This window comes from Pongo abelii, chromosome 11, assembly GCF_028885655.2.
Source record: "Pongo abelii isolate AG06213 chromosome 11, NHGRI_mPonAbe1-v2.0_pri, whole genome shotgun sequence".
Lineage (NCBI taxonomy): Eukaryota > Metazoa > Chordata > Mammalia > Primates > Hominidae > Pongo > Pongo abelii.
The window spans coordinates 25,512,895-25,538,063 of NC_071996.2; positions in this window are offsets into that span (position 1 = coordinate 25,512,895).

A 25,169-nucleotide genomic window follows, 5' to 3' on the forward strand; every position below is an offset into this window, starting at 1 on the left:
ATATACTCCAAAGTTATACCACCCACTATTTTCCTTTGTCACATTGCTATCCTTCTGACTAATCCTCCTAATTTTTGCAAGATTTTAGCACCTAATTTAGCTCGGTTTCTCCACGACTTACTACTCTTAACATCATCCTGGATCACTCAAAACCATCTACTACTCAAGCTTCTCAATAGCTTGTCTTCTTGTCTTCCAGACACCCCATCTTACATTTCCACCTTCCTTTGTCTAACTGTCCCCACCTCCCAGGCCATTTCTTAGATGTCCTTACCAATAACTCAAACATAATTAAATATTTCACCTCAGCATCTAGTCTTCTGTGTAGCAACACTCGTTTTTCCATTTCTACTTTCTCTAGATCTCTCACTCCAACACTCCAACAACTCATCAGATAGGTCTGTGATTCCATTAACATTTTCCCCTTTTCTTCTCCATCTTCCATCAGTTTGTCACTACCGTGTATTCAGTCGAGAGTCTATATGATTCATCTATTGTTATCATCTCATTACTTGTCTATGTCATTCTCTTTCTTGCCTGTTTCCTTCATCATAATCTTCTGCAAAATCCAAACTTTGGCTTAAATTCAACTTTTGCTTTTGTCTCTGTCACCCTTGCAAGATGATTGAGGCTGGAGAAATCACAGTACATGCTAACTGTACTTAACTTCAAATGTATGATCCAAACTCTGTCCAGGAAATCTATTACATTTGCTCATCCAATTCAATCTCTTACTCAACAAAACAACTATTTCTCACTTTTTCTTCACATTTAAAATAGTAAATCATCACTTCCCCCTCCTCATTTTCAACTGGTGACCTGCTTCTCACTTTCTGAAAAAAAATATATATATATATTTAATCAGAGAAGGTCTTCAGCCATACACCAAATCTATTAACCCCATCTGCACCCTTTTACTCCTCCATTCTTCTCATTCAGTGAATGGATTCAGACCCCCTATCTAAGCAAACCCCTTTATTTGTAAACTGGGTCATATTTATTCTCGTCCCTAAAGTGCTTTGCTCCTAAAATTTTTCCCATCTCTTTGCATGCCATCAACTATTCTTTCTCTATTGGGTCATTTTCATCAAATAAAAATTGTGCTTAATAAATACCCAATAGGAAAAAAATTTTTTTTTCCTTCAACAGATACCATTAACATTTCCTTCCTCTTTTTGACAAATTTGCAGCAAGTGTTGCTTACACTGTTTTCACTCTCTCACCCTTTAATCTCTCTTGAATTCCATCGAGTCATGCCTTTATCCTCATCATTACTCTAACACGCATTTGTCAAAGGAGTTAATTCACTGGTCAGTTCCCACCCCTGAACTTACTTAATTGACTCTTTGTAGCATTTGACACAATTGATTTCTATCTTTTTTTTCACAAATAAATTATTTATTATAATTAACCATTAAAATTAGGTCCAAATGCTTTTATTCAAAACAAAACCAAGAAAAATATTGAGATAGGTAATGCTAAGGGTTTCTTATGTGCCTGGAAATATGCAAAGTTTTAGTGTGCATTGGCACCTTTAAGATTCACAGCAGTCTCCCAGGTAGGTGCTTTTTTTTTTTTTTTTTTTTTTTTTTTTTTGAGACAGATTCTCGCTGTTGCCCAGGCTGGAGTGCAGTGGCGTGATCTCGGCTCACTGCCCCAGGATTCATGCCATTCTCCTGCCTCAGCCTCCCGAGTAGCTGGGACTACAAGCGTCTGCCACCTCGCCCGGCCAGTTTTTTGTATTTTTAGTAGAGACGGGCTTTCACCGTGCTGCACCCATTAACTCGTCATTTACATTAGGTATATCTCCTAATGGTATCCCTCCCTCTTCCCCACCCCACAACAGGCCCTGGTTTGTGATATTCCCCTTCCTGTGTCCAAGTGTTCTCATTGTTCAATATCCAACTATGAGTGAGAATATGCGGTGTTTGGTTTTTTGTACTTGCAATAGTTTGCTGAGAATGATGGTTTCCAGCTTCATCCATGTCCCTACAAAGAACATGAAATCATCATTTTTTATGGCTGCAGAGTATTCCATGGTGTATATGTGTCACATTTTCTTAATCCAGTCTGTCATTGTTGGACATTCGGGTTGGTTCCAAGTCTTTGCTATTGTGAATAGTGCCGCAATAAACATACGTCTGCATGTGACTTTATAGCAGCATGATTTATAATCCTTTGAGTATATACCCAGTAATGGGATGGCTGGGTCAAATGGTATTTCTAGTTCTAGATCCCTGAGGAATAGCCACACTGACTTCCCCAGTGGTTGAACTAGTTTACAGTCCCACCAACAGTGTAAAAGTCGTCCTGTTTCTCCACATCCTCTCCAGCACCTGTTGTTTCCTGACTTTTTAATGATTGCCATTCTAACTGGTATGAGATGGTATCTCATTGCAGTTTTGATTTGCATTTTTCTGATGGCCGGTGATGACGAGCATTTTTTCATGTGTCTTTTGGCTGCATAGATGTCTTCTTTTGAGAAGTGTCTATTCATATGCTTCGCCCACTTGTTGATGGGGTTGTTTGTTTTTTTCTTGTAAATTTGTTTGAGTTCTTTGTAGATTCTGGATATTAGCCCCTTGTCAGATGAGTAAATTGCAATAATTTTCTCCCATTCTGTAGGTTTCCTGTTCACTCTGATGGTAGTTCTTTTGCTGTGCAGAAGCTCTTTAGTTTAATTAGATCCCATTTGTCAATTTTGGCTTTTGTTGCCATTGCTTTTGATGTTATAGACATGAAGTCCTTGCCCATGCCTATGTCCTGAATGGTATTGCCTAGGTTTTCTTCTAGGGTTTTTATGGTTTTAGGTCTAACATGTAAGTCTTTAATCCATCTTGAATTAATTTTTGTATAAGGTGTAAGGAAGGGATCCAGTTTCAGCTTTCTACATATGGCTAGCCAGTTTTCCCAGCACCATTTATTAAATAGGGAATCCTTTTCCCATTTCTTGTTTTTGTCAGATTTGTCAAAGATCAGATAGCTGTAGATGTGTGGCACTATTTCTGAGGGCTCTGTTCTGTTCCATTGATCTATATCTCTGTTTTGGTACCAGTACCATGCTGTTTTGGTTACTGTAGCCTTGTAGTATAGTTTGAAGTCAGGTAGCGTGATGCCTCCAGCTTTGTTCTTTTGGCTTAGGATTGACTTGGCGATGTGGGCTTTTTTTTGGTTCCATATGAACTTTAAAGTAGGTTTTTCCAATTGTGTGAAGAAAGTCATTGGTAGCTTGATGGGGATGGCATTGAATCTATAAATTAGCTTGGGCAGTATGGCCATTTTCATGATATTGATTCTTCCTATCCATGAGCATGGAATGTTCTTCCATTTGTTTGTATCTTCTTTTATTTCATTGAGCAGTGGTTTGTAGATCTCCCTGAAGAGGTCCTTCACATCCCTTGTAAGTTGGATTCCTAGGTATTTTATTCTCTTTGAAGCATTTGTGAATGGGAGTTCACTCATGATTTGACTCTCTGTTTGTCTGTTATTGGTGTATAAGAATGCTTGTGATTTTTGTACATTGATTTTGTATTCTAAGAGGTTGCTGAAGTAGCTTATCAGCTTAAGAAGATTTGGGGCTGAGACAATGGGGTTTTCTAGATATACAATCATGTCATCTGCAAAGAGGGACAATTTGACTTCCTCTTTTCCTAATTGAATACCCTTTATTTCTTTCTTCTGCTTGATTGCCTTGGCCAGAACTTCCAACACTATGTTGAATAGGAGTGGTGAGAGAGGGCATCCCTGTGTTGTGCCAGTTTTCAAAGGGAATGCTTCCAGTTTTTGTCCATTCAGTATGATATTGGCTGTGGGTTTGTCATAAATAGCTCTTGCTATTTGGAGATACATTCCATCAATACCTAATTTATTGAGAGTTTTTAGCATGAAGGGCTGTTGAATTTTGTCAAAGGCCTTTTCTGCATCTATTGAGATAATCATGTGGTTTTTGTCTTTGGTTCTGTTTATATGCTGGATTATGTTTATTGATTTGCGTATGTTGAACCAGCCTTGCATCCTAGGTATGAAGCCCACTTGATCATGGTGGATAATCTTTTTGATGTGCTGCTGGATTCGGTTTGCCAGTATTTCATTGAGGGTTTTTGCATCAATGTTCATCAGGGATATTGGTCTAAAATTCTTTTTCTGTTGTGTCTCTGCCAGGCTTTGGTATCAGGATGATGCAGGCCTCATAAAATGAGTTAGGGAGGATTCCCTCTTTTTCTACTGATTGGAATAGTTTCAGAAGGAATGGTACCAGCTCCTCTTTGTACCTCTGGTGGAATTCGGCTGTGAATCATCTTGTCCTGGACTTTTGTTGGTTGGTAAGCTATTAATTATTGCCTTAATTTCAGAGTCTGTTATTGGTCTATTCAGAGATTCAACTTCTTCCTGGTTTAGTCCTGGGAGAGTATATGTGTCAAGGGATTTATTCATTTCTTCTAGATTTTCTAGTTGATTTGCGTAGAGGTGTTTACAATATTCTCTGATGGTAGTTTGTATTTCTGTGGGATCGGTGGTGATATCCCCTTTATCATTTTTTATTACATCTATTTGATTCTTCTCTCTTTTCTTCTTCATTAGTCTTGCTAATGGTCTATCAATTTTGTTGATCTTTTCAAAAAAACAGCTCCTGTATTCATTGATTTTTTGAAGGGTGTTTTGTGTCTCCATCTCTTTCAGTTCTGCTCTGATCTTAGTTATTTCTTGCCTTCTGCTAGCTTTTGAATGTGTTTGCTCTTGCTTCTCTAGTTCTTTTAACTGTGATTTTATGGTGTCAATTTTAGATCTTTCCTGCTTTCTCTTGCGGGCATTTAGTGCTATATATTTCCCTCTACACACTGCTTTAAATTTGTCCCAGAGATTCCGGTATGTTGTGTCTTTGTTCTCATTGGTTTCAAAGAACATCTTTATTTCTGCCTTCATTTTGTTATGTACCCAGTAGTCATTCAGGAGCAGATTGTTCAGTTTCCATGAGTTGAGCGGTTTTGAGTGAGATGCTTAATCCTGAGTTCTAGTTTGATTGCACTGTGGTCTGAGAGAGAGTTTGTTATAATTTCTGTTCTTTTACATTTGCTGAGGAGAGCTTTACTTCCAAGTATGTGGTCAGTTTTGGAGTATGTGCAGTGTGGTGCTGAGAAGAATGTATATTCTGCTGATTGGGTGGAGGGTTCTGTAGATGTCTATTAGGTCCACTTAGTGCAGAGCTGAGTTCAATTCCTGGATATCCTTGTTAACTTTCTGTCTCGTTGATCTGTCTAATGTTGACAGTGGGGTGTTAAAGTCTCCCATTATTATTGTGTGGGAGTCTAAGTCTCTTTGTAGGTCTCTAAGGACTTGCTTTATGAATCTGGGTGCTCCTGTATTGGGTGCATATATATTTAGGATAGTTAGCTCTTCTTGTTGAATTGATCCCTTTACCATTATGTAATGGCCTTCTTTGTCTCTTTTGATCTTTGTTGGTTTAAAGTCTGTTTTATCAGAGACTAGGATTGCAACCCTTGCCTTTTTTTGTTTTCCATTTTCTTGGTAGATCTTCCTCTATCCTTTTATTTTGAGCCTATGTGTGTCTCTGCAAGTGAAAGGGGTCTCCTGAATACAGCACACTGATGGGTCTTGACTCTTTATCCAATTTGCCAGTCTGTGTCTTTTAATTGGAGCATTTAGCCCATTTACATTTAAGGTTAATATTGTTACATGTGAATTTGATCCTGTCATTATGAGGTTAGCTGGTTATTTTGCTCATTAGTTGATGCAGTTTCTTCCTAGCCTCAATGGTCTTTACAATTTGGCATGTTTTTGCAGTGGCTGGTACCAGTTGTTCCTTTCCATGTTTAGTGCTTCCTTCAAGAGCTGTTTTAGGGCAGGCCTGGTGGTGACAAAATCTCTCAGCATTTGCTTGTCTGTAAAGGATTTTATTTCTCCTTCACTTATGAAGCTTAGTTTGGCTGGATATGAAATTCTGGGTTGAAAATTCTTGTCTTTAAGAATGTTGAATATTGGCCCCCACTCTCTTCTGGCTTGTAGAGTTTCTGCCAAGAGATCAGCTGTTAGTCTGATGGGCTTCCCTTTGTGGGTAACCTGACCTTTCTCTCTGGCTGCCCTTAACATTTTTTCCTTCATTTCAACTTTGGTGAATCTGACAATTATGTGTCTTGGAGTTGCTCTTCTCAAGGAGTATCTTTGTGCCGTTCTCTGTATTTCCTGAATTTGAATGTTGGCCTGCCTTGCTGGATTGGGGAATTTCTCCTGGATAATATCCTGCAGAGTGTTTTCCAACTTGGTTCCATTCTCCCCGTCACTTTCAGGTACACCAATAAGATGTAGATTTGGTCTTTTCACATAGTCCCATATTTCTTGGAGGCTTTGTTCATTTCTTTTTATTCTTTTTTTCTAAACCTCTCTTCTCACTTCATTTCATTCATTTGATCTTCCATCACTGACACCCTTTCTTCCAGTTGATCGAATCAGCTACTGAAGCTTGTGCATTCGTCACATAGTTCTCATGCCATGGTTTTTAGCTCCATCAGGTCCTTTAAGGACTTCTCTGCATTGTTTATTCTAGTTAGCCATTCATCTAATCTTTTTTCAAGGTTTTTAACTTGTTTGCCATGAGTTCAAACTTTCCCCTTTAGCTCCGAGAAGTTTGATCATCTGAAGCTTTCTTCTCTCAGCTCATCAAAGTCATTCTCCGTCCAGCTTTGTTCTGTTGTTGGTGAGGTGCTGTGTTCCTTTGGAGGAGGAGAAGTGCACTGATTTTTAGAATTTTCAGTTTTTCTGCTCTGTTTTTTCCCCATCTTTGTGGTTTTATCTACTTTTGGTCTTTGATAATGGTGACATACAGATGGGGTTTTGGTGTGGATGTCCTTTCTGTTTGTTAGTTTTCCTTCTAACAGTCAGGACCCTCAGCTGCAGGTCTGTTGGAGTTTGCTGGAGGTCCACTCCAGACCCTGTTTGCCTGGGTATCAGCAGCGGAGGCTGCAGAACAGCGAATATTGGTGAACAGCAAATGTTGCTGCCTGATCGTTCCTCTGGAAGTTTTGTCTCAGAGGGGTACCCAGCCGTGTGAGGTGTCAGTCTGCCCCTACTTGGGGGTGCCTCCCAGTTAGGCTACTCGGGGGTTAGGGACCCACTCGAGGAGGCAGTCTAACTGTTCTCAGATCTCCAGCTGCGTGCTGGGAGAACCACTACTGTCTTCCAAGTTGTTAGACAGGGACATTCAAATCTGCAGAGGTTTCTGCTGCCTTTTGTTCAGCTATGCCCTACCCCCAGAAGTGGAGTCTACAGAGGCAGGCAGGCCTCCTTGAGCTGTGGTGGGCTCCACCCAGTTCGAGCTTCCCAGCTGCTTTGTTTACTTACTTAAGCCTTGGCAATGGTGGGCACTCCTCCCCCAGACTCGCTGCCGCCTTGCAGTTTGATCTCAGACTGCTGTGCTAGCAATGAGCGAGGCTCCGTGGGCATAGGACCCTCTGAGCCAGGTGTGGGATATAATCTCCTGGTGTGCCGTTTGCTAAGACCATCAGAAAAGCACGGTATTAGTGTGGGAATGACCCGATTTTCCAGGTGCCGTCTGTCACCCCTTTCCTTCACTAGGAAAGGGAATTCCCTGACCCCTTGCACTTCCCAGGGGAGGCGATGCCTCACCCTGCTTCAGCTCACACTCAGTGCACTGCACCCACTGTTCTGCCCCCACTGTCCGATAAGCCCCAGTGAGATGAACCTGGTACCTCAGTTGGAAATGCAGAAATTATCCATCTTCTGCGTTGCTCATGCTGAGAGCTGTAGACTGGAGCTGTTCCCATTCAGCCATCTTGGAACCCATTTCCAACTGATTGCTATCTTAAAACAACTTTTGCATTTGTCTCCTGGAATACAATCGCTTTTTGCTTTTACTTCTACATCAATGGAATGTCCATTTGTTAAATTATTTTCTTTCTGACCACTCACTCTTGGAGTTCCAGAGGGCTCAGTCTTCAGACACCTCCAACTTACAATCATTCCCTACGTAAACTCACCATTTATGCTTGATTAAACACTCATAAAAACTGGTAACTAAGTTTATACTTCAGCTCCTATCACTACCTTGCTTTCCAAAGTCATCTACATAACTACCCATCTGATTCTCTAATTGGAAGCCTAACATGAATCTCAAACTTCACATCTCTCAATTTGAATTCTTGGTTTACCACTGAAATCTGCTGCTCCCTAAGTTCCTCCCAGCTTACTGACCTGCTTCTCATTTTCCAAACAACAACAGCAAAAAAAAATAGATTTAATCAGAGAAGGTCTTCAGCCTTACACCACCAAATCTATTAACCCCATCTGCACCCTTCTACTCCACCATTCTTCTCATTCAGTTTATGGACTCAGACCACCTATCCACCATCCACCCAATTTCCCAAAGAATTTTAAAACATCCTTAATTTTTTCCTTTTCCCTGATTCTCATGCATCAGCATGCCATGTTTCCTCAAAACACATCCAAGACCTGACTACTACTCACCACTGCCACTACTGCCATCCTGGCCTAGGTAGCCATCAACATTTAACTAGTCCACTGCAATAGGGTGCTAAGTGTTTACCTGTTTCTACTCTGCCCTCTACTATCTATAGTCCAGGCAACAACCAGGTAAATCTTAGGAATATACAAGGCAAATCATGCAACACTGTTCAATCTTACTCCAAGTAAAATTCAAATCCTTTACTATGGCCCCCAAAGTTTTACATAATCTAGCCTCAGCTTCCTCTGTAACCTCATCATACTCCCACTAGCTCACTGTGCTCTATGCATGCTTGCATGCATGCTGTCCTTCAAACACAACAAGCGTGTCTCGGCCTTGTGGCCTTCGGATCTGCATTCCCATGTGCTCTCCCTCTTCACTCAGGCCTCTTTCAAATACACCTGTGCATGGAGACCTCCCTTAGGACCTTTGCCAAAAGACTCCTCACTCCCCAGCCCCTTCCTGACCCCATTCCTTGCCTTACTATGTTTCATAGCACTTATCATCAACTGACTTTGTATTATATATTTTTAAAAAATAGTTTAGATTCACAGAAAAATTATGAAGATGTTATAGAGTCCATATTGTATACACTCAGTTTCCCCTATTATTAACAACTTACATTAGGGGTACATATGTCACAGTGAATAAAACAATATCAATGCATTATGATTAACTAACGTCCATACTTTATTCACGTTTCCTTAGTGTCCTTTTTCCCTTCCAGGATCCCATCCAGGACAACACATTACATTCAGCTGTCATGTCTCCTTGGTCTCCTCTCTGCTGGGATAATTCCTCACATGTTACTGCTTTTTGATGACTTTTAATGTTTTCAGGAGCCATTGGCCATGTATTCTATAAAATTTTTCTCTTTTGAAATTTGTCTGATTTTTTTCTCATGATTAGACTAGGGTTATGTGCTCTGGGGAGAAAGACTGCAGAGGTGAAGTGCCCTTTTCATCGCAGTATGTCAAAGGTAAATGTTACACACATGATTTATGACTGTTGATGTTGACCTTCATGACCTGGTGGAGGAAAAGTTTGTCATGTTTCTCCACTGGGAAGTTGCTCTCCTCCTACTCCTTTCCACGCTGTGTTCTTTGAAAGAAAGGCACTATGTGCTACCCACACTTATGAGGTAGGAAGACAAGCTCCACCTCCTTGAGGGCAGAGTAGGAATTATACTTTCATTTGTTAATAGGTTTATTTTCTCCCTTCCTAACACAATATAAGCTCAGCTTGGGATTCTCATTGCCTAAAACAGTTCCTGGTATAGTTCCTAATATGCATAGGCTCCCACTAAATATTAATGAAAGTAACAATTAGTCACCCATCACATATACCTATTCATATGTCTGAGGATCTACCTGGGCACTTTCATCCACCTAAAAACCTCTTTTTTCCTTGTTCATATTTTTCGGTAAATTCTCATTCAATCGTAAAACTCTTTTTCTCATTGTTCATGTCTGCTAAGTTGGAAGACACATTCACATCTACATGTATGTGTATAATGTGTATACACTGTGGATAATGTGTAGAGTTTTGCCCATGGCTCAGCACCATAATTGATTCCTCACATCTCTTCTTGCTGCCATCCCTGATGAGTACCTTGAGATTTCTTTACCTTTATGTTACCCTAAATGCCTAGCACTGAGCCTGGAATATTGTATGCTCTTTCCCAATGTTTGCTGGTTGAGGAGATTAAACTAGATTAACAGTTTGATAACTTTCACAAAGTTGCCTTTTTCTAGCTTATTGCAGGCACCTGACTTGAGTCACCTTCTCACAATAAAACCAAATTCTTTCTTTGGATTATAGCACATTGATGTTGAATTCTTTCCCTCCCTGGAGTCAACATCAGAGTTTTGTTGTATTATAATCACTAGGACCTTAGCCCCTTTTATGCCAGGAGCTCTGGAAGGATAGGGTTAAGGGCTTAAACAAGGAAAGAATAGAGACTCAAAGAAATGATCAAGAAGTGGCTGGCAATCAAAATTCTCCAGCACTTTAGCCATAGTTGAAGCAGGTAACCTGAAGGAATCAAGAAGAATATAGGGAACTATTTTTCCATTTCAACTACTTTATTTCATCAAGCTGAATTTCTCTGAGCTCAGTTAATGTGGTTTCATTGTTCACGAGGCCTCAGCTTTCCTGCGGTGGCCTGTGATGCTGGATACTGGATGAGGATGAAGGACAAAAGATGCTTGCAAAATAAAAAGATTGTTAATCAGGATTCGTGCGTGACAGTTTTGTATTCCTACCTACAGCACAAAACCTAATCCAGAAGTCCAGATAATTGAATATCAACTATTTTCTTGGTTTTCAAAATACAATTTATTGTTTTTCTATTTTAACAATTATTATATTATAAAAGCAGACATGCTCACTTGAGAACATAAGAAAATAAAGAAAAATGTAGATAAAATAATAAATATTTGCCTGTAAAGATTTGCCCACTTTGAAAATGAGTTAGTATTTTAATATATATACCCTTCTATTCAAGTGTTTATAAGCACATTTAAAACAGTTGGAGTTAGGCCGGGTGCAGTGGCTCACACCTATAATCCCAGCACTTTGGGAGGCCAAGGCAGGTGGATCACCTGAGGTTGGGAGTTTGAGACCAGCCTGACCAACGTGAAGAAACCCCATCTATACTAAAAATACAAAAAATTAGCCGGGCATGGTGGCGCATGCCTGTAATCCCAGCTGCTCAGGAGGCTGAGGCCGGAGAACTGCTTGAACCTGGAAGACAGAGGTTGCAGTGAGCCGAGATTGCACCATTGCATGCCAGCCTGGGCAACAAGAGTGAAACAACATTAAATAAAAAAAAAAAAGAAGAAGAAGAAGACTATACTTATATACACAATTTGTACCTTGCTTTTCTCAGGTAGCATTATAAAATAACATAATTTTGTATTTCAAAACAATCTTTTCATGAACAAAATTTTAAATGATTGTGAAGTATTTTATCACATGGATGGCCCATAATTTTTCAAGTATTCTTCCATTTTGGAGAGGTTTCAATTTCTCTTCATGACAAATGTTTGCCCCCAAAATAGAGATAAGCACAAAAGTCTGAGGGAAAAGAAAGAGGATGATTTTACCAGACAGAGAGACCCTAGGAAGTTTCCCCCAAAAAGGTGATAAGTTGGTTGTATCTCAATATGAACTGGCTTAGTGAAAAAGTGAAAGGAAGAATATTCTAAATATTTAGAGGAAATACACAGACTTAAAATCTCAACACTGGAGCTTACCACCTTCTAAGGCAGCTTTTCTATCATTAAATAATTCTAATTTTTTGAGAGGCCCTTTTTTATGTTAAGCAAATATTCTTTCTCAGTATAACTTTCATGACTTGTTCTGCCTTCCATAGCAGCACTGAATAAGTCTATTCCTCCTACCATATATTAATACCTTAAAAAATGTGCAAGTAGCTGCTTGGTTTATCCTTAGACTCAAATAACTGTGAGAGCAGTGAGAGACTTCAAAGGTCATCCACTTCAACTTTCTCATTTTTTAAGCCAAGAAAAATTGGTCCAGAATAGGACAGTCACCAGCCTCCCACGGCATACATATTTAGTGGCAGTGCTGAGTGGATAAATCATATTGCCAACTCTCAACCCACTTCTCTTTTTAATATGCTCCCTTCTCTTCTCCATTGTGAACTTCCCAGTTCCTCCTGTCAACTTTAAATAACGAGATTCAGAGAATATGATTAAGTATACAGTTTCTTTGAGGCAAAGTTTGAAGCTGGCCACCCAGAAACATCGAATCCAAAGGAATGGGGACAGCATTCCTTTACATAGAAATTTTAGCAGGATTATATTTTTTATACAAGACCAGTGCAAACACCCCAGTGATTTGATTAGCATTTCTACACTACAAGGAAGAGGACTTTATTACTCCATGAGGAGGATAATCTGAGGGACGGGGGGTGTCTTTTCTTTGGCACTATTTGGTCTTAAATATTTACAGAAAAAAGACGGAAGTTGCATCCGCATACCATGCGACTCAGGCTTCACAGACACATTCCTCAGAATAAAGTTCCAACAGCTTTACGTCTGAATTATTTTAAGTTTGAATTACTGAATTTCATCCTCCAAGTACTCTTTGTTCAAGACTCTTTTCCTACCTCTTCTAGATCTTGGTCACTTTCTCCCAAAACAGCTCCAGCAGTGCTTCAGTTCACCTGAGTTTAGTTATCCAAAAAAATAATATCCCCAGCATTTTTCCCAGGCATTTCAATAACACAACTCAGTGAATTCTGACAAGCTCCTGATGCACCATTTTTCACAAATAAGAAAACTGAGGCTCTGAGAGGTGGAGGGCCTTGTCAATCTAACAAAAATGGTAAGTGCTGAAAGTAGAATTTAATTTTAAATTTGTCTCTAATTCTTTGAATTCAACTACATTTGTCTATATTTGTTGTGGTTGCTGTTATAGCTTTGTTTTAGAATCCTCTAATTATTGCACAACTAACTTATAGCAGAACAGCAATTACAATCCAGGTATTTTGATTTCAGTAACGTTTTTGCCTTTCTTAACCACATTATGACATCACATATAAGTAATCAATCCAAAGTAAGAGTTAGACAATTGTGCATGGTCAGGTTATAGCAATAATGTAAATTCTTCCATCAACCATTAGCATGGACATCACACCCTAGATATTTGTATCTTAATGCTAAATAAGCCTATGAGTGTATCATGAGTCTGATTCCCCAGGGTTTTCTTTATGTTGCTACTGCCTTGTTGAACCTGATGAAAGGTCACACAAGCCTTCCAATGTCAGGTTTCCAAATACTCTCAACAGGTAGAGCACAAAGGGCTAAGCAGCAGGTTTGTTTGCATTTTAAATTAAAAATTGTTGTCATCCTTAAAAACAAGAGCATCATGAGATGTTTGGCAAAATGGTAATGTATCACTGATTATTTTAACTCTAAAGAAAGCCACAGCCTATAATTAAATATCCTCAACTTGATTTTGGCTTCCTCCATAAAAATAAACAAGGAAAAAAATAAGTGGGTAGGAAGTTGGAGACCTTCCCAAAGACTTCAGGGACAGGACTCATGGAATCATTGCCAACATGCCATTCGGGAAGCTCCAAAATGTGTGGGCCCTTCTTTCCCCAACTCACACAAACAATGGCAGATTGAATTTGTATTTGAAAAACTTTCTAAAGCCATAAAATCAAAGACATCGATGTTTTGCAAATATAATGCAGGCAGAGTATTTATTATGTACATAACCATTCCACAGAAAGTAAAAATATTACTGCAATCCATTTCTAATCAAAATAAAATTTCAAAATAGCATCTACTTATCATTGAATCTCACTATTTTGATTCTTCTATTTAAAGAAGCACTTTAGGTGCAGTGGAAAAAACATGAGCAAGGATGAAGATACTACAGTTGTGATATGAAGTATATGCTGTTTCAGGTACACTGCAGATCAGGGTGCTTTTAAATCCATTCCTTCATTTAACAACTTTTTATTCAGTCTCTTCTCAATGTTACTCCCTTTCCTGGCCCTTGAAATAGTGAAGAAGACAGTTCCATTCCTGCCCTCAAGTGTCTTACCTTCTAGAAGAGGGAAGAGAAGGAAGAAATGCAAATACACTTGTAAGCACTTTTCAAATAGTGTTGATTATTCTGAAGACCATTCAACATGTGGATGCAGCAAAAAGGGATTTATGGGGCATGCTACACAAATGACTAATACAGTGGAAGAAAGGATTGATGCTAGGTTATTTCTAGATAGGGAGATCTGAGGAAATTTCATGGAAAATGCAGCAGTTTCAGCTGCCTTTTGAATAATGGATCTTTCATGTAGAAATGGAGTGCTATCATCTGAGGTGGAGGGAACAGCAAAGCAGCACTGCAAACATGGTGGAAGCCCTTCATTTGAGAGGTCGTAGGCATCCATGTCTCATGTTGCATTCTGTGAAATGCAGAGTCTGGAGGCTTTACTCAGCTCAGAGACATCGCAGGAATGAAATGAAATGATGCGTCTTCCCATCTTCCAGTGATTCTGCAGGACCCACTTCTATCCTCTTGTATAATATGGTTCTAGGAATAATCTTTTAACTGGTCTCCCTGCTTTCAGCTGCCTGAAAGATCTTTTGAAATTACTGCTTTTCAAATTATTTTGGCCACACCCTCAGTAACAAAAACTTACTTTATGACCTACTACACACATTTTATAAAACAAATTAATTACTCTTACTACTTGCAATGTATTTTAAGATTTCCTTTTTATTATAATTGATTCTATTTCATTAAGAAAATATACCGGTCTGAATATCTAATTTCATGGTCCTAATGGATTCAAAACCTCTGTGTGTAACTCCCAGCTCTAAAGCAGAAATGTCCATAGGATTTCCCTACTTAGCCTTCATTGGGTCCCTAGTGCCTTCATGATAAAATTCAAATTCCTTAGCAGGGCTTATAAGGCATCGATATGGCCCTTGTCCTCCTCTTATGGATCAACCTCTTTATTTCTAGCCTCATCGGTTCTATTCCAGCCATCTTTAATTGCTTGCAAGTTTCTCAATCCCGCCCCTTGGTGACTCCAAATGTGCTGTCCTTTCTCTCCTTTATGTAACCCCAACCCACCATCACTACCACTTCACCAATCCCTGTTTCTGGGCCGCCTGGCCTATCCATACTCATATTTCAAGCTTATTTGAAGTCACGTGGAATTCCTGGAGAAAAACAAAACTTCTTCCTCCATGTCTGCTATTTGGGTTTGGTTTCCAGCCCATATCCTTCCATATTCCTGAGCGTACTTCCAGGGATGCCTTCATTCTATTGCATTATAAATTCATTTCTTTTTCTGTAAATCCCTATAGCAGAGGCAAGGTCTGAGTTTTTAAGCTCTGTATCTTTAAATCCTGGGTCCCCATAGGCATTCAATAAATGTTTGATTATTAAATAAATAAATGCTTCAATTAATGGGCAAACATTATAAACTCCTCCCAAGGTACCTATGAAGTCTGTATGTCCAGAAAATTTTTCCTAGTTAATTGTGAGTCATCTAGAGATTTTATTTTTCTTCATCTTTTCTCTGCTTCCTGAAAGCTGACATTGTCACTCATGTGCATAAAGGATTTGTCAATCAATGTGTCTTAGCTGAGCACATTCTTTGATTCTATGATTGAGTGATAAGGTTCTGGAAGATCTTATCTCCTAACAGTCTCAGAGATTGGAGAATCCATGTTGCCTTCTGAAGTGTTAAATAATGAAGTAAGGTTAACTTGAATGTCCTTGTTTTAAAATATTTTAGGGAGTTTAATGTCAATGACAATAGCCAACAGAGTATGGTTTTCAAGACCTTCATACACTTAACAGTTAGGCTTATTTCCTGCACATTTTAATAAGGGATGGGAGACAATCTGCAGGATTTTTTAATAGGCAGTTCCGAGAGAAGGAACGTTGGGTAATGACAGTAGGGCACAAGGGTTTGTCAGATTTTCAGTATTCTGGAAATATGTATGCCAAATTTTTCTAAACACACGTAAAATTCAGCGTGTTTATATAAAAATGCAAGTCACTGCTCTCTCAGTAAACAAGACTACACAAAATAGCACATTTATTTTCAAGAGTGTGCATTCATACTAGTATGCTAATTCATAGATGAAATTGTTGCTTTCTTTTATTATAAACCAAGTGGGAATTCTGCTAGTCACTTTTCAAGGTGATGAGAAGAATAAAGTGGTGAGGAGACACATTCTAAATTCTTTGCCTACAAACTGTGGAAAGTAGAGGAATTTCAGTCTTTGTGCTTTGAGATTGGTTTACCTGGGAGCATTGAAAAAGAGATCTACATAATGCAGAAAGAAATCAATCCTCTTTTCAGGAATAAAACAGCAATAAAAATTATAATCTGGAAATGAGAATGATTCTAAGCTAAGCTCCACTTTTTCTCATCAAAGCTGACAGATACAACAGTACATCTTTCCATCACTCATCTGTCAGCAGGCAGCTTAGTTGGTGAGTTGACCCACCAAGCCCTTTGACACGGGGACTATTGTCCCGCCAGCAAATAACCCTCAGCCACCATGAAAGCAAAAGGAAGAAGTGAGCATTCATGAGAAAGAAAAATTGGGAAAAGTGATACATTTCCTTATGTTATCTCTCCTCTTTCTATTATATCTTTAAAATACATACACACTCACGAACACATATGTGCACCTTCACAAATCTAGGTTATCCCCACCACAAAAATCATTTGAGAATCTTTTTAGACCATCAAACAGTTATAGCATCAGTAGAATAGAAATCTTATTAGCTTTAAATTTATAGATCCATACCAAATGCATTTCTGTACACCAGAAGGGGAAATAGGGGAAATGTCGAGGTTTTTGCCTCTTTTTCCATGAAAGGAAGCTACTTCAACATCAATAAAACCACAATTAGAGTCTGCTTGTATTTTCCTTGTAGCACCCAGGACAACTCAAGTAATCAGAAAGCGTTTTGATGCTATAGATTGTGGTGGATGCTGTAAGGTGTTGTGCTTCAATACTCCTTCAGAGGCCCACAACCAATGATCGATTGATGTAAGAGAATAAAGTCTTGCTGAGAGACACCAGAGTGCCAAGCTGATCTGGTGAGATCAGCTGAGGCCATCAGTGGGCCTCCATCACAGCTCATTCCTCTTCTGCCTATTCCCCCTTCTCTTCCCTCCTTTTCACAGGGGTTGATCCCAAAGGCCTCTCCAAGAATCCAACTTGCAACATGAAAACATAACAAATGCTTGTTGGGTGGGGATAACATGGCAAAACAATGACTAAATAGAGTTCCTCAGTTGAATTCAAATGTACTTTCTGGTAGCTGAGAAAGTGGGAAGACCTCTTACCAATTATCTTAGTCCACATGGGCTAAGTCTGTATAGCTTTTGGGCTGCTATAACAAAATACCAGAAACTGGACAGCTCACAGACTACAGCCCTGGATCTTGGGAAGTACCAGATCAAGGCGCTGGCAGATTCCATGCCTCATGAGTGCTCAGTTTCTGGTTCACTGATGGCACCTTCTTGCTGTGCCCTCACATGGTGGAAGAGGTGAGCAGGAGTCTTTTTTAGGCCTCTTTTAATAGGGCACTAATCTCACTCATGAGGACTCTGCCCAATGACTTCATCACCTCCCCAAATTCCACAGCTCCTAATACCATAATTTTGGGGGTTAGCAGTATAACATCAATTTGAGGGGAATGGAAACTTTCAGACCATAGCAAGAATTAAGTCTTTGCACAGCAGTGGAAATTTGAATTGCATGTCTACATCATTTCAGGTAATTTGACATTGCAAAATCAAATAGAAGCCATTCAACTTGGACTCAGGATAATGCTATGATCAAACAGACAGGTGTCAGAAAGCCTAGATACAGTTCTCATCATTTACCATCTATGTGACCTTGGGTGACTTAATCGACTTCTTTAGGACTAAACATGCTTGTTAATAAAATATAGATATTAATAATACTATTTTATACATAGGGTTCTTATGAAGACTAACCAAAAAAATCACACAGAAATATAAAGTGCTTACCTCAGTGCATGGTTTAATGGGAACATTCAATGAGCATTCTCTCTTAAATAAACTCAGTTATGCTGCATGAAGCCCAAAGCCCTCAACATCTTAAATGCCCTGGCCTCCCACTGTGCCTCCCACCCAATTCCTCTCATACCCTCCCCTCACTTGCTATGTCTATTGCCCTGGATTCCTTGATGTCTTCAAACATAAGAGTACAATTCTTCCTTATGACTTTTGTGTTGCTTGTTCCATCAGCTATAATGGCTATCTCCCTCACCTTTTGCAAGTGTTTGCTCAAATGCCATCTGCTAAATGACATTCATGTTTACCATCCTGTTTAAAATCACAACATGTTCCTCAAGTCCCACACCAATGATCTTAATATCCTTTACTGGGACCTATGGTTTCTTTTTCTCACTGCATGAATCACCTTCTAACAAATTATATACATATATATATATGCACACGTATATGTGTGTACATATACATACGAGTATGTGTGTGTATATGCATATAGTTTATTTTTGTATTGTTTTTGTTCACATATGAGGGCCAAGATTTTTGCCTATTTTGTACACTGTCTCATTTTAACTACCTACAAGAGGACAGGTACATGATAAAGGCTTGATAATTGTTGAATAAAAGCCTAGTAACTAGGACCATAAAACAAATACTGCTATTGTATATCGTACATGTTACTAATAAAGAAAAGGTGTTTTAACCAGGTGAGTTTATCAAAGCATGTACAGAAGTCCCTTCTTATCTGCAGGAGATGTGTTTCAAGACCCCCAGTGGATGCCTGAAACGGCAGAAAGTGTCAAATCCTATGTAAACTGTTTTCTCTATCTCATAACTGAGAGAACTACTAAGTGATGGGCAGAGAGTGTATACAGTGTGGATATGCTGGACAAAGACACGATTCATGATGGCGTCGGGATGTTGTGAAATTTTACCATGCTACTTAGAACAGCAAGCAATTAAAACTTATGAGTCATTTATTTCTGGAATTTTTCATTTTATATTTTCAGACCACAGTTGACCAAAAACTAAAAACTAAAAATTTTATTCTGGTTTGAAATGCAAGAGGCTCCTTTCCTGGCTATTTATCATTGCCACATTGCTTGTGATTTATTGCTATTGTTATATTTCCTTCTGTCATTTCAATGGGATTTTTGGATGAAGGAGAGGTAAACACATATGTTTAGTCAGCCTTCTTGAACAATAAACTGTATTTTTTACATGGTTAAGGTTACTCTCCTCTGTATGTATTACTTGAACATTTCAAAATTTAACCCAGCATTTCCTATGTCATTTTTTTTAAATCTCCTTAAATATGGTTTTGATGGTTGTATGCTGTTTCATAATACAGTTTCACTTCAATTTACATAACTTCTCATAGAATATTTGTTTCCTTTATCTATCTAGCTATATATAAACTTCCTTATTTGCTTCTATATATAAAACTGTAACTCATGGGTAAGCATTGCAGAATGAAACAATCACAGAATCTCTTCCCAATATAAAATGCATTTTAGAAAAAGGTCAATGTAAAAAATTAACTAGGAAAAGGTCTAAAATATTATCTTTAAAACTTTGTAATTTTATGTCCAAATTAAGAGACACCAGGAGAGAGTGCGGCTTAGCACAGAGCTCAGTTCTGTCTCTACTTCTGAAAAATTGAGTATAGGAAGAAGAGACATCTGACAAAGCCTGAGGAATCTAACCAAAATCTCCAATTTGAAGAGAAGTAAACTGAAGGATTAGAAAACAACTCAGAAAAAAAGTTGAATTTTTTTTCTTAATACTAAACTCACCCTGTAATGGGCCCATCGTATCAAAAATGGAGAAAATGACAGTAGGATTTTTTTTTAATTTTTTCAGTGCCCCAGAATGGACTGGGAGAACCAAGCAAAGTCCAGGGTATATGTTTATAGCATATTCACTCACACAGACACACACATACATACACACACACACACAGACACACACACACACATTCAACCCTGGGAAGAATAAACTCTGATGTAGGACAGTTAGCAAAACAGGTGGACAGAGCCCACATCTCCAACCAGTGTCAGATAGAGCAGCAGCTATGTTCTCTCCACCCTACCTACACTCCAACCACCCAAGGCATCTACAATAAAATGTGCATAGGATGAAATATGGATTACAGCTCAGAAGGAAAGATGAATGAGTTGCATTATCAGAGCTCCTAGAAGGTAAAATTGTTCATATGAAGCATCAGTGAAATAAAAAAAAAATAAAAAACGATGCAAGCCTAATACAGAAAAAAAGGACTCAAAAAAGAGGAAAAAAAGGAATATCAGACATAAAATAAATGACACATCCAACCTAGACAAAAAAAAAAAAAAATGCAATGAACTAAGAAAAATTCCCAATTAGAGCTTTAAGCTACATATAAATATTTTTTAAAATAGTTAAGTAGAATAAGATCTAAAATATTAAATAACAAATAGTAATTTCTACTACGGCTTTGTATAATGCTATTCTAATTTCTTCATTACTAACAATAAACTGTTTATAACCTAACAAACTACAACAAAATAACTGTATAAACACAGTATATAACATAAGCAAAAGAGAAAAGAAATGCTTTTCTCAAAATGTCTCAGAAGACAAAATTCCAAACATATATACTACCGATTAAACCATATCCTACAATTATTACCAAATGGAACATTTTTGTAGCTTAGAACATCTGCATTCTGGTTAATAGTGACTTTTGAGCTTTTCTTGAGTAAAATAGTATCTTCTTTTTCTTTCTAAAAGAAAGAAAATATTCTTTCTGCAACTCTCATACAGCAAAGACACAATAGGAATTTTAAAGCCTCTACCTCCATGAAAATGAAACTGCTTGAAGTTAACAATAGTGACTTTTTTCATGTTGTTCACGGCATCATGATTCATGGGGCCAATTTTGGGAATGGCTCCCCTTTGCAGCTCTATTATGTCACTTAAGATGAACATTATGAAACAGAAATTAAAACCCCATATTATCCTTAATAAAACTGAGATATGTAAAAGCAACTTGTGCAAGATTAAGTAGTAAATAACAACAAAGCTAAGACCTGAAACCAGGTCTGTCTGACTCTCAAATCTACATTCTTTCCAATCAAGGAAGTCAACTTCATTTACCTTTCTCTCTTCATCTTCTGAAGACACACAGATGGGTTTGGGGTAGCGTTTCTGGCAGTGATGATTGCTCCCAGGCAGCTCACAGCTGTCCTAAGGCAGTTTGTGTATAACTGTCAGCCACGCTGAGGGTCCACATCTTCTCAACCCAACTGCACGCTCTAGGAAAAAGTTCCACGTGGTCAACATTTCCTTCCTTGGACTAGGATGTAGAAAACAACAGTCTGTTTTCATTCCTAAACTAGCAAAACACAGAAGGGAACGGGACCAGGATCCTTGCAAAACTTAGATAAATATCCATTTTTATTCCCCCCACTCCCGCCATGCATAGGGCTCTGAACCTAAGCAATTCAAATTGGTCTGGTTCTCAGAAACCCAAATAGCCCTCCATTGTTTCTGACTGTGACCCTGATCACATTCCATCATCTATTCTTTTGTGTCCGAAATTGCTCTCCTTTGTTTGACTGTAATCTCCTCAGCACTTTGACTGTAAGCTTCTGTGCCTTACTTATCCCCCAAAGTCCCTGGCTCAAGAATAGATGGTGATTTATCATTAATCAGATTAGTGAATGGGCTTCAGCTTAGTGCAAATGTAGAAGTGAGAACACTCCTAGTTATAGACTGTACAAAAGAGGACTCGCAGGTGAGCCAGCCACTCCTCCTCAGTTCTAACCAACGGCGTGTATTTAGAGCAGCCGGTTACTCCAGCCTCTTCCATTCTAACACGTACAAAACTTTGAGTTCAAAACTTTTTAATTATTGCTCCAAATCCTTTTCCACTTAGAATTCAATAAAGGAACTTGGAATAAGGAAGGCCCCTGCCAGCTTCTCTGAAATTTCCTTCAGCTTTCAGTGTTTACTACCTCAGAGAACACAGAGCTATTCCTGTTAACATGTCAACCACATCAAACAAAGAGCTTCCTAAGTAGACACTTAGGGGAGATTTCCAGTGAAGGGAAAATTGCCATAATGCTGGTAAGTGGATGAGCTGCCATCGTTGGGAGGGAATTATGGGTGAGAGGATATGCCTGACTAAATGTAAAATCCATTAAGGCACATTGCAATTAAAGATGATTCCTTAAAGAGCTCCCTTCAAAAATGAGCTTCTAGGGAGATGGAACCAAGAGCCCTATGTTGTCGCTGGATGGCTACGAAGGACCACTGCCAGATGAGGATGAAAAGGGAGGAGAGGCTGCCTGACTTTGCAGATAGGAGATGAGTGAGGTTCTGGGCCCTGGCTTCTCTCTTTCTTTTCCTTTAGGGCCTCTTTGTCCCACTCTGCCTACTTCGGGACACACAATCATTTCCAATACTCAACTCAACCACCTCATATGGACAGAATATATATATATATATATATTCTGATTCTGTTCACTTCACCTGAAATAGATTCATAACTTTAAAGCATCCTACTTGTGTGTGGTTGGTTTACGTTCCCTTCTAGTTTCTGGGTCCAAATCTGTGCTCTTAAAGGGAAATCGGGGTGGAGTAAAGTGGTGTTTGTTGATCAGTTTTGCTATGTGACCAATTTTAAGCTAAATGCCTAAATGCTTTACATGCTATTACATTTTATTCCAACAAAAAAGGAAAAAAAAAGAAAAAGAAAAAATAAATCTCCCTCCTTCGGAGGAAGTAAAACTATTGGTTTTAGGCTTTCTATTTTTCTACCATTTGTTCCCAAATACATTCCTTACTGGAATTTCCTATAAACTGGTTATTTTTATTCTGCAGGATCTTTCTCATAGTCTCCCCTACTATTTGTCTACATTCAGTACCCTGCAATATTTGCTGTACCTCCACCCACCTCCATTTTTAACAGGGTTTTCCTTCTCCATTGTTCTGTGTCTTTGACCTCCAAATTAGAGCTTCTTCTGTATGCTCTCCCAAGCTTTCCTCTCTCTTTCTAGCTCCTTTTCTGTTCTTTGTTTGTTTGTTGTTTGTTTGTTTGTTTTTGAGACAGAGCCTCGCTCTGTCACCCAGGCTGAAGTGCAGTGGCATGGTCTTGGCTCACTGAAACCTCTGCCTCCCAGGTTCAATTGATTCTCCTGCCTCAGTCTCCCGAGTAGCTGGAATTACAGGCACCTGCCACCACGCCCAGCTAATTTTTGTATTTTTAGTAGAGATGAGGTTTCACCATGATGGCCAGGCTGATCTCAAACTCCTGACCTCAAGTGATCCCCCCTCTTTGGCCTCCCAAAGTGCTGGGATTACAGGTGTGAGCCACTGCGCCAGGCTTCTTTTCTGTTTTTATATAATGTTTCACACTCTCTTCAATCCTGGCTTAATGCCTAATAATCTTTAATATTTGCTGGACCTGGTTATATATTTCAAGCCCTGAATAAAAAACTTTCATGGAATATGTTATTTTTGCTTATAACTCATTGATATCACTATCATTTTCAACCGAAACTACATATGAGAAAACTGAGGCACCAAGGGTTCTGTAAGAGATAGAACCAAGGTTCGACTCTGTACCCACTCAAGTACATCACTTTTCTAGATAGAGTGTATCTAAAATATGCTAATTATAATAAAAAATACATACTTGCATATTCAGTCATCCTATTCTTATAACCAAAATCAACATCTTCTTGTCAATGGAAATCAACATCTAACTGGGAGCAAACCTATAATAGTGCATACTAGTATACAGCTACGTCTAAGGAAGGGGCATTTTGCCACAGAGCAATTTTAAGGTACTTAGATTCATTGTTCTAGAGACATAAATGTCCCCTGGATTGTAAATTAGAGACATCATGTGTTAATCTTTTTTGTGTGTGGTTGTTCCTTCCCCTATTTCAGACTTGCTTCTATAAGAGTTACCATTTAACTATAACATTTCGCACAGAATACAAGATGCATATATATTAAAGGAGACAAGTATTAAGGGCATAGTCCTTGCCCTCTAGAGGAGGCGTTACCTTGGGTTGGTCTTTCGTCATCTATCTCCACCAGATCCCCTGGTCGCAGGTTTAAAAATGGCTTAGCAGGGCAGATTTAGTTCTTAGGTAAGGTTGCCAAACTTAGGAAACACAGAACACCCAGTTAAATTTCAATTTTAGATAATTTTTTTAGTATGAATATGTCCCGTGAAATATAAGGGACACATTTACAATTAAAAATTGTTAATTGTTGATCTGAAATTCAAATTTAACTGGGGTCCTACCTAAGTAGAAAGACGGGATCTTTCTCCTATCCCATAAGTCTCTTACTCTAAGAATATAGAAGGAACTTAATTAGTACATCACACATCCCATGTATGAGCATCAGGCTTATACGGGCATTTATAATTGTACCTGGTAAGTACAGATTTCTCTGCTTACTAGAGAGGGCAGCCAGGGAATGGCTTGAGGGAGCTGTTTCTGATATCCTTCCATATCTTCCCACCTAAGTGTGCTGCTCCTCTAAAAGTTGTCCTGGTTCAGGTATTCACATTGTGAGTCTCCAGCTCTCCCACTCTGCCCCCAGTGATGCTGAGAAGTATGCTGCTTGTTGTCTCTATGAACACATAGTGCAAACCTCACTTAGGTGTTCTGGGAGGCATCAAATATGACCCAAACACAAACGTTGGGCCAGATTCCCAAGGCTTGAAAACAGCTGGCAACTAGGAGGGTCCACACCTTCTCCAACCCAGTCCTCTACCTACAGGGAAACTTCTTTCTTGGGCATCTCTTTCCTATGGAGGCACACGGATGTCCAGGTTTGCAGACTCTGTGGTGGCTTTTTCCCCCTTCATAACTGCCAAATATGCTTCTGTTCTTGCCTTTCAATGCTGCAAAGTTGAAATGGGATCTCAGAAGTGTCTGGGTCTTTGGGGAGGAAAAATACCACTTCAGGTCTTGATGTTGCCATAGGGTTTCTATCTGAGGCATAGTATCACCAGTCTCCACTTTCTTTGCAATAGCCATCAATTACACTTCAATGAACAACAATATATTGAACAACTGCTAGCTTTTACTACGTTAGGTGCTGGGGATATTAGAT